Source organism: Zophobas morio, unplaced genomic scaffold (assembly GCF_036711695.1).
Source record: "Zophobas morio isolate AGI-343-1 ecotype UQ-CSIRO unplaced genomic scaffold, CSIRO_AGI_Zmor_V1 ptg000004l, whole genome shotgun sequence".
Classification (NCBI taxonomy): domain Eukaryota; kingdom Metazoa; phylum Arthropoda; class Insecta; order Coleoptera; family Tenebrionidae; genus Zophobas; species Zophobas morio.
The window spans coordinates 10,203,127-10,214,863 of NW_026972109.1; positions in this window are offsets into that span (position 1 = coordinate 10,203,127).

The following is an 11,737-nucleotide window of genomic DNA, read 5'->3' on the forward strand; positions in this document are numbered from 1 at the left end:
ACTTTCATGTTTTCCCGTCGCCTGTCTCAATTTTATTAGACAGATAATCTTCAAAACTACTTAACCAATTGTTGTCAAATTTTATATCTTTATTATTAGGCATATCGTATGAATGGTACAACGGTAACCAAAATTTGGCTAATCATCCCTACCAATAATAGAGTGACGTCATCTCTAAAATTTACATTAGTAAATGTTTTTAAAATTTTATAAAATAAGACACTTCTGCACCCATGATTTATGAATCCGTGTTGAGCTTTTACCATTGACAACAAAATTTTCGGAAAAATAGCAAAATTGCACAACCAAAGGCTCTGAAATGTTACAAAAGTTATAAAGTTATCTATCATAAGTAAAAGAAAAAATCGCGTGTACTTAATTAAAGCGTCCTTTTGTCTATGTTTGCGAGGCAAAATCAATCAAATTTCGTTTTTTTTTTAACCGCTCATGTTTGTAATCTCAACGTGCTCATAGTAGAATTCTTTCGAAGAATTAACATAAACAGTCGAAGTTAAGCCTGTTTTGAGGAATTGAGAATATCTAAATTTTTAGTTATCTGCTTGAAGGTATTTCATACTGTCCAGGGAGGTTCTGTCGAAATAACCTTCGACGAATTTTTGTAGTGTATGCTCAGGAAGTATAAATATAAAGTACTGAGATTGTTTTCAATTTATTGGACTTCTAAAACAAATTGTGAAACTTCGAGCTTAAAAAGTTTTCAAAACGCTTTCATACAGTGTGTTCCTCATATACATTCAATAGTTATGAAAAAAACTGGTCGAACAGACTGAACTTCCCTCACCCGTGAAGTACAATCAAACAATTCTAATTTTTAGAAAAAGAATTACCAGTCACAGTATTAGAGAAAAGTGCCCTATGAAGGTTACCTTTGCGTTATTACTCAGACTTTCTAACCAACTGAGCTAACTGGCCGTTGCTCAGCTTTCCTCGTATATTATGGAAACTCGGCGAGTAGATATTTTTTTTATAATAAAACATTTTAATCAATTTAATCAACGATTTAATGATAATAATTAATAATGATAATAAAATATTGCATACAATTTTGATTTTTTTGCAAAAATATCGGTGGGTAAAAAGTTAAGGCAGATTCATAAACTACAAGTACAGGAGTAGATTATCTTACAAAATTTAAATAGGATTTACGATGGAAAATTCTGAGATGACGTCGCCAAATTTTTGGCGGGGATAACCAGACAAATCTCGATTAGATTTTTACCATGTGTTCGATATTTCTCAAATACCTACAAAATTTGACAGGTCGTTTCGGACAAGACACACAACATGAGACCTCTTTTTTCATTTTCTAGAAGTCATGAAACGTCAAGAAAACATTAAAGTAGCCACCGCCGAAGGACCCTATTATTGAAATAGGGTATATAGGAAGTATTGAACTTCCTTAGCTTACGCTCGGGAAGAAAAATTCTGTATCCCAATAAATATTCAGAGAAGATTGGAATGAGATTACGGAAATGAAATTCAAAAAGATAAACTTTTTTCTGTCTATTTGGTTCTAAAATCTGAATTTTCTATACCCCTGTACAACAGCACATGTTTCTTACGAAGGTCCCATTTAATATTTCCGGTACTATAAAGTACTTGCTAAGATAAGACTGATTTTGACAAATGATATATCCTCTAAGAAAATAGAGGGCGGGTGGGCGGGGCTAGTACTTCCTAAGATACAACTGATTTTGGCAAATGACATACCCCCTAGGAAATTAAAGAGCAGGTGGGTGGGGCTAGTACTTGTAAAGATAAGACTGATTTTGACAAATGATATACCCTCTAAGAAAATAGAGGGCGGGTGGGCGGGGTTAGTACTTCCCAAGATACAACTGATTTTGGTAAATGACATACCCTGTAAAAAATAGAGGGGGGAGTGGGCGGGGCTAGTATTTGTTAAGATAATACTGAAGAATATCAAGAGTAGTCACTGGAATGAAGGAGTGCAGAAAAAACTAAACCCAGCCCCCCTCCCCATCTCTTTTCTACATTTCATTGGTCTATAGAATTTAAGATTTAAAACAAAATCAGAAGTGGCCCCCCCACCCACCCCCATTCCGTTTTGATCGCTCATTTTATTGGTCCTGAAGAGGGAAGTTGTAAAGCTATTGCTTGCTGTAGGAATTGATAAATTGATAACACAACCAGGTATTCCATTCGAACTTGAGAATCAAGGTAACAGTTGAGTTTTGGGTCAAAAGGTCGGGGGAATTCCGTTAGCAAGATGCCGACAATTTAATAACCCAAATCTGTTTTTCTGCGTAAACCATCAAAGAACAAAATTAGTTCGTGATGAGTTTTCGTAGTTAAGAAAATTTTTCGTCCATTTCGGATGAGTGGGGATAATATTTGTAAAGATAAGACTGATTTTATCAAATGATATACCCCTTAAGAAAATAGAGGGTGGGTGGGCGGTGCTTATACTTGCTAAGATAAGATTGATTTTGGCCAATGATGTATCCTTCATGAAGCTAGGAGCCGGGTGGGCGGGGTTAGTATTTGCTAAGGTAAGCCTGAACAATATCAAGAGTAGTCACTAGAATGAAGAAGGAGTATGGAAAATACTAAATTGTTTTAAGTTGTAAATACTAGCCCCATCCCCTATTTTCTTAGAAGGTATGTCATTTGCCAGAATCAGTCTCATCTTCGCAAGTACAAACCCCGCCCACCCGCCCCTATTTTCTTAAAGGGTATATCATTTGCCAAAATATTTCTTATCTTAATAAGTACAAGCGACTAATTTAAGCATTCCTAAGGAATAAAAATATATTAAATAGTTATTAGATGAGCAAATTTTCGTGGCATTTTTGGCATTCTACAGAAACCGACCTATAAATATATTGTTATTTTTCTATAAATTGTTTTTTCTTAGCTCATCCAAGAATTTCTTGTTTTATTTATTTTCATTTCTGAATTTTTAAAAGTTCTAAATGTGTTATAACTTCAAGAAAATTGATCTACGGTTATATATCGGCTATATGAACCACGTGGAAAATATTGCACAAGAAAGTAATTGTGATAAAAATCAAGACGGATTCATAAACCACAGGTATACGAGTATATTATTTCGTAAAATTTGGAAAGCCTTAATTCCTCAACAAATTTTTAGTAGAGATAATTTGAGAAATTTTTAACGTTTTACCATCTATACGTAATTCCTAATATAGACAGACGGAAACGGCGGACCTATTTTTTCATATTCTATAGAACATGAAACGTCGAGAAGACATGAAAGCGGCTATTCGCCGGAGGGGACCTACAACATTTCCTCATCATACGTTCAGGAAGTAAATAATGGACTTTGTCAAAAATAATTCTCGTAACTATCGCCAGAGAAACAAAAAGTGGAATCTTTCGTAAGCTTGATAAATCGTTAATTAAAATTTTTTTGTTTATGTTTTTTTTTTGGGAAAAAATCAAGAGTACGTAATTAATTAATCCTTTCATCTGTGTTGATGAAACAAAATCAATCAAATTTCATTTTCTTTTAACCGCTGATGCTTATAATCTGAGCGTACTAATAGTAGAATTGTCTCGAAGTGTAAACAGTCGAAGTTAAGCATATACTGAAAATCTAAATTTTTCCCGTTAGCTATCTGCTTTCAGTGTATGTATTTCAAACTGTCCAGAGGAAGTTCTGTTAAAATAACCTTCGACGAATTTTTCTTGTTTATGCTGAGGAAGTATAAACATAATGAACTGAAATTATTGTCTGAATTTAAAAGATTTCAAAAATTTGACACATATTTAAAATCTCAGTTGAAAAAAAATTACTAGATATTTAGATACAACAGAAAGTTATCAATTTGTTGGACTTCTAAAAAAAATTGGCCTAACAGGCAGAACTTCCCTCAACCCTGAAGTATAATCAAAGAAATCTCATTTTTTAGAAAAAAGTACCAGTCACAGTGTAAGGGAAAAGTGACTTATGACGGTTACCTTCGCGTTATTAGTCAGACTTTCTAACCAACGGAGCTAATTGGCGGTTGCTCAGCGTTCCTCTTATACGTATTACGGAAACTCAATGAGTAAAGACATTTTTTTAATAATAAAAAAAATTAACCAACGATTTACTATTGTTACGACTAACTTAAAACTTTTGGAAGATTTCAAAGCGCTCGGTTTTACATTTTGTAAATTAAATTGTAAAATATAATATATACGCTGCCCGACAAAATAACTTGAATATTTGTAAATTTAAGCTCAATGTTTAGTGTTATAACTTTTTTTACTTTTTTCTGTTTCCACGTGTTCTAGAAAAAGTTATGTTTTCTATTAATGAATACATTAATGATTTGCTTTTTGGAATTTTTTTTACAAAAGATCGACCAGTTGCAGGTAATCACAAATAAATCAAGTGTCCGAGTTTTTTTGTCTGGCATTATACACATATAAATAATATCTTTTTTGCAAAAAAGGGTAAAAAACAAAGCTGATTCATAAACCACAAGTACAGGAGTAGATTATTTTATAAAATTTAAATAGGACTTACGATGCAAAATTCCGGGGTGACGTCGCCAAATTTTTGGCGGGGATAACCAGACAAATCTCGATTAGATTTTTACCATGTGATCGATATTCCTCAAATACCTACAAACGAGAGACGAACGGAAACTGGAGACCTATTTTATCATTCTCTAGATGTCATGAAACGACAAGAAAACATTAAAGTAGCCATCGCCGGAAGGACCCCCTATTTCAATACTTCCTTAGCTTACGCTCGGGAAGTAAAATTTTGGATCCCAATAAATATTCAGAGAAGATTGGGACGAGATTACGGAACTAAAATTCAAAAATATTCAATTTTTTCTGTCTATTTTGTTCTAAAATCTGAATTTTCTATACCCCCAGGCACATGTTCCTTGCGAAGGTCACATTTAATATTTGCGGTACTATAAAGTACTTGCTAAGATAAGAGTGATTTTGGCAAATGATATACCCTCTAAGTAAACAGAGGGCGGGTGGGCGGGGCTAGTATTTCCCAAGATACAACTGATTTTGGCAAATCACATACCCCCTAGGAAAATAAAGGGCAGGTGGGTGGGGCTAGTACTTTTAAGATAAGATGGATTTTGGCAAATGTTATATCCTTTTAAGAAAACAGGGGGCGGGTGGGCGGGGCTTGTATTTGCTAAGATGAGACTGATTTTGGCAAATGACATACCCTCTAAGAAAACAGAGGGGGTGTGGGCGGAGCTAGTATTTGCTAAGATAAGACTGCACAATATCAAAAAGTAGTCACTAGAATGAAGGAGTGCAGAACAAACTAAACTCAGCCCCCCTCCCCATCTCTTTTCTCCATTTCACTGATTTATTTTATTTACTGTAAAATGGAAACTGAATTTTATTTTGAAAAAGAGTAGAATATAAAATTTAAAATAAAGTCAGAATTGGGCCGCCCACCAACCTCTACTACGTTTTGATCGCTCATTTTATTAGCTCTGAACAATATCAAGAGTAGTCACTAGAATGAAGAAGGAGCATGGAAAATACTGTGTTTTAAGTTGTAAGTACTAGCCCCAGGGCTATATCATTTGCCAGAGTCAGTCTCATCTTAGCAAATACAAGCCCCGCCCACCCTCTCTCTATTTTCATAAAGGTTATTTCATTTGCCAAAATCAGTCTTATCTTAGCAAGTACAAGCCCCGCCCACCCGCCCTCTATTTTCTTAAAGGTTATTTCATTTGCCAAAATCAGTGGGTAAAAAGTTAAGGCAGATTCATAAACTACAAGTACAGGAGTAGATTATCTTACAAAATTTAAATAGGATTTACGATGGAAAATTCTGAGATGACGTCGCCAAATTTTTGGCGGGGATAACCAGACAAATCTCGATTAGATTTTTACCATGTGTTCGATATTTCTCAAATACCTACAAAATTTGACAGGTCGTTTCGGACAAGACACACAACATGAGACCTCTTTTTTCATTTTCTAGAAGTCATGAAACGTCAAGAAAACATTAAAGTAGCCACCGCCGAAGGACCCTATTATTGAAATAGGGTATATAGGAAGTATTGAACTTCCTTAGCTTACGCTCGGGAAGAAAAATTCTGTATCCCAATAAATATTCAGAGAAGATTGGAATGAGATTACGGAAATGAAATTCAAAAAGATAAACTTTTTTCTGTCTATTTGGTTCTAAAATCTGAATTTTCTATACCCCTGTACAACAGCACATGTTTCTTACGAAGGTCCCATTTAATATTTCCGGTACTATAAAGTACTTGCTAAGATAAGACTGATTTTGACAAATGATATATCCTCTAAGAAAATAGAGGGCGGGTGGGCGGGGCTAGTACTTCCTAAGATACAACTGATTTTGGCAAATGACATACCCCCTAGGAAATTAAAGAGCAGGTGGGTGGGGCTAGTACTTGTAAAGATAAGACTGATTTTGACAAATGATATACCCTCTAAGAAAATAGAGGGCGGGTGGGCGGGGTTAGTACTTCCCAAGATACAACTGATTTTGGTAAATGACATACCCTGTAAAAAATAGAGGGGGGAGTGGGCGGGGCTAGTATTTGTTAAGATAATACTGAAGAATATCAAGAGTAGTCACTGGAATGAAGGAGTGCAGAAAAAACTAAACCCAGCCCCCCTCCCCATCTCTTTTCTACATTTCATTGGTCTATAGAATTTAAGATTTAAAACAAAATCAGAAGTGGCCCCCCCACCCACCCCCATTCCGTTTTGATCGCTCATTTTATTGGTCCTGAAGAGGGAAGTTGTAAAGCTATTGCTTGCTGTAGGAATTGATAAATTGATAACACAACCAGGTATTCCATTCGAACTTGAGAATCAAGGTAACAGTTGAGTTTTGGGTCAAAAGGTCGGGGGAATTCCGTTAGCAAGATGCCGACAATTTAATAACCCAAATCTGTTTTTCTGCGTAAACCATCAAAGAACAAAATTAGTTCGTGATGAGTTTTCGTAGTTAAGAAAATTTTTCGTCCATTTCGGATGAGTGGGGATAATATTTGTAAAGATAAGACTGATTTTATCAAATGATATACCCCTTAAGAAAATAGAGGGTGGGTGGGCGGTGCTTATACTTGCTAAGATAAGATTGATTTTGGCCAATGATGTATCCTTCATGAAGCTAGGAGCCGGGTGGGCGGGGTTAGTATTTGCTAAGGTAAGCCTGAACAATATCAAGAGTAGTCACTAGAATGAAGAAGGAGTATGGAAAATACTAAATTGTTTTAAGTTGTAAATACTAGCCCCATCCCCTATTTTCTTAGAAGGTATGTCATTTGCCAGAATCAGTCTCATCTTCGCAAGTACAAACCCCGCCCACCCGCCCCTATTTTCTTAAAGGGTATATCATTTGCCAAAATATTTCTTATCTTAATAAGTACAAGCGACTAATTTAAGCATTCCTAAGGAATAAAAATATATTAAATAGTTATTAGATGAGCAAATTTTCGTGGCATTTTTGGCATTCTACAGAAACCGACCTATAAATATATTGTTATTTTTCTATAAATTGTTTTTTCTTAGCTCATCCAAGAATTTCTTGTTTTATTTATTTTCATTTCTGAATTTTTAAAAGTTCTAAATGTGTTATAACTTCAAGAAAATTGATCTACGGTTATATATCGGCTATATGAACCACGTGGAAAATATTGCACAAGAAAGTAATTGTGATAAAAATCAAGACGGATTCATAAACCACAGGTATACGAGTATATTATTTCGTAAAATTTGGAAAGCCTTAATTCCTCAACAAATTTTTAGTAGAGATAATTTGAGAAATTTTTAACGTTTTACCATCTATACGTAATTCCTAATATAGACAGACGGAAACGGCGGACCTATTTTTTCATATTCTATAGAACATGAAACGTCGAGAAGACATGAAAGCGGCTATTCGCCGGAGGGGACCTACAACATTTCCTCATCATACGTTCAGGAAGTAAATAATGGACTTTGTCAAAAATAATTCTCGTAACTATCGCCAGAGAAACAAAAAGTGGAATCTTTCGTAAGCTTGATAAATCGTTAATTAAAATTTTTTTGTTTATGTTTTTTTTTTGGGAAAAAATCAAGAGTACGTAATTAATTAATCCTTTCATCTGTGTTGATGAAACAAAATCAATCAAATTTCATTTTCTTTTAACCGCTGATGCTTATAATCTGAGCGTACTAATAGTAGAATTGTCTCGAAGTGTAAACAGTCGAAGTTAAGCATATACTGAAAATCTAAATTTTTCCCGTTAGCTATCTGCTTTCAGTGTATGTATTTCAAACTGTCCAGAGGAAGTTCTGTTAAAATAACCTTCGACGAATTTTTCTTGTTTATGCTGAGGAAGTATAAACATAATGAACTGAAATTATTGTCTGAATTTAAAAGATTTCAAAAATTTGACACATATTTAAAATCTCAGTTGAAAAAAAATTACTAGATATTTAGATACAACAGAAAGTTATCAATTTGTTGGACTTCTAAAAAAAATTGGCCTAACAGGCAGAACTTCCCTCAACCCTGAAGTATAATCAAAGAAATCTCATTTTTTAGAAAAAAGTACCAGTCACAGTGTAAGGGAAAAGTGACTTATGACGGTTACCTTCGCGTTATTAGTCAGACTTTCTAACCAACGGAGCTAATTGGCGGTTGCTCAGCGTTCCTCTTATACGTATTACGGAAACTCAATGAGTAAAGACATTTTTTTAATAATAAAAAAAATTAACCAACGATTTACTATTGTTACGACTAACTTAAAACTTTTGGAAGATTTCAAAGCGCTCGGTTTTACATTTTGTAAATTAAATTGTAAAATATAATATATACGCTGCCCGACAAAATAACTTGAATATTTGTAAATTTAAGCTCAATGTTTAGTGTTATAACTTTTTTTACTTTTTTCTGTTTCCACGTGTTCTAGAAAAAGTTATGTTTTCTATTAATGAATACATTAATGATTTGCTTTTTGGAATTTTTTTTACAAAAGATCGACCAGTTGCAGGTAATCACAAATAAATCAAGTGTCCGAGTTTTTTTGTCTGGCATTATACACATATAAATAATATCTTTTTTGCAAAAAAGGGTAAAAAACAAAGCTGATTCATAAACCACAAGTACAGGAGTAGATTATTTTATAAAATTTAAATAGGACTTACGATGCAAAATTCCGGGGTGACGTCGCCAAATTTTTGGCGGGGATAACCAGACAAATCTCGATTAGATTTTTACCATGTGATCGATATTCCTCAAATACCTACAAACGAGAGACGAACGGAAACTGGAGACCTATTTTATCATTCTCTAGATGTCATGAAACGACAAGAAAACATTAAAGTAGCCATCGCCGGAAGGACCCCCTATTTCAATACTTCCTTAGCTTACGCTCGGGAAGTAAAATTTTGGATCCCAATAAATATTCAGAGAAGATTGGGACGAGATTACGGAACTAAAATTCAAAAATATTCAATTTTTTCTGTCTATTTTGTTCTAAAATCTGAATTTTCTATACCCCCAGGCACATGTTCCTTGCGAAGGTCACATTTAATATTTGCGGTACTATAAAGTACTTGCTAAGATAAGAGTGATTTTGGCAAATGATATACCCTCTAAGTAAACAGAGGGCGGGTGGGCGGGGCTAGTATTTCCCAAGATACAACTGATTTTGGCAAATCACATACCCCCTAGGAAAATAAAGGGCAGGTGGGTGGGGCTAGTACTTTTAAGATAAGATGGATTTTGGCAAATGTTATATCCTTTTAAGAAAACAGGGGGCGGGTGGGCGGGGCTTGTATTTGCTAAGATGAGACTGATTTTGGCAAATGACATACCCTCTAAGAAAACAGAGGGGGTGTGGGCGGAGCTAGTATTTGCTAAGATAAGACTGCACAATATCAAAAAGTAGTCACTAGAATGAAGGAGTGCAGAACAAACTAAACTCAGCCCCCCTCCCCATCTCTTTTCTCCATTTCACTGATTTATTTTATTTACTGTAAAATGGAAACTGAATTTTATTTTGAAAAAGAGTAGAATATAAAATTTAAAATAAAGTCAGAATTGGGCCGCCCACCAACCTCTACTACGTTTTGATCGCTCATTTTATTAGCTCTGAACAATATCAAGAGTAGTCACTAGAATGAAGAAGGAGCATGGAAAATACTGTGTTTTAAGTTGTAAGTACTAGCCCCAGGGCTATATCATTTGCCAGAGTCAGTCTCATCTTAGCAAATACAAGCCCCGCCCACCCTCTCTCTATTTTCATAAAGGTTATTTCATTTGCCAAAATCAGTCTTATCTTAGCAAGTACAAGCCCCGCCCACCCGCCCTCTATTTTCTTAAAGGTTATTTCATTTGCCAAAATCAGTCTTATCTTAAGTACCTACTACGACTAATTTAGGTATTCTTAAGCAATAAAAATATATTAAGTAGTTATTAGATGAGCAAATTTTCGTGGCATTTTTGGCATTCCACAGAAACCGAACTAGTAAATATCTTGTTATTTTTCTATAAATTGTTTTTTATTAGCTCATCCAAGAATTTCTTGTGTTATTTATTTAAACTTCTGAATTTTTAAAAGTTCTTAAATTTCTTAATGTTTTATAACTTAAAGAAAATTGTTCGACCGTTACTTGATTTTGCAAACATTTATTTATTTTATAATGATTTGACAAAGAAGCGAGATATCGGCTAGATGAACCACGTAGAAAATATTGCATAAGAAAGTTTTTGTAAAGTAATTGTGATAAAAATCAAGACGGATTCATAAACCACAAGTATACGAGTATATTATTTCGTAAAATTTGGAAAGCCTTAACTATATAAAATAATGGAAGACGTCACGAAATTGTTGGTAGAGATAATTAGATAAATTTTTAGCGTTTTACCATCTATACGAAATTCCTAACGCCCATATAAAATAGACAGACGGAAACGGCAGACCTAGTATTTCGTATTCTAGAGCACATGAAACGTCGAGAAGACATGAAAGCCTGTAAATAATTTATCAAAAACACTTCTGTTAACTACCACTAGAGAAATAAAAAGTGGAATTCAGAGCTGAACATATTCGTTCACTTCAAAATTTGTAGTAAACATATTTTTGTGGTTTTCTTAAGTCACCTAAAACAAGTTTGATCTGTATTTAATTTCCTTTTGAAAATGGACTTAAAATAAACAAGTCACCACAATGAAACAACAGTTAAAATCAGTTTCTTTCGATTTTCATTTGTTTTTACATATAAGAATATGTCCCAAGGTGTGTACAATGACTGTGCCATTTTTGACACGTCCTGTATATCGAAAATTAACTTTACTAGGAAAAACTGAAATTATAGGATGACTATTAATGATTGAAGCAAATTATTGAGTTGGAAATTCTGAATTATTGGCAGCAATGTTAGTACGCCAGTTGGCAGTTGTCAATTTTGACATAAGCGCGTCTGAAAATCAATACAGCATCATAACATTTTAAATATATTGCCAACCTGTCAAAAACAATCACAAATATTAATATTCACTCGGGACTATTCTGAAAACATAATTTCATACAATAGCGTACATTTTAAAAACCACAGTTTTTATAAACTCGAAGAAAAGAGCGACAAGGAATCGTAACGCAAAAGACAAAAAAAAGAAAGAACGAGACACAGAAAAGGACAGAATGAGACGGTGAGAAAGACAAAAGGAAAGAGAGATGACAACAATCAACCCTCAGAAAAAGCAGTAAATAAAAGGGGAAATAGA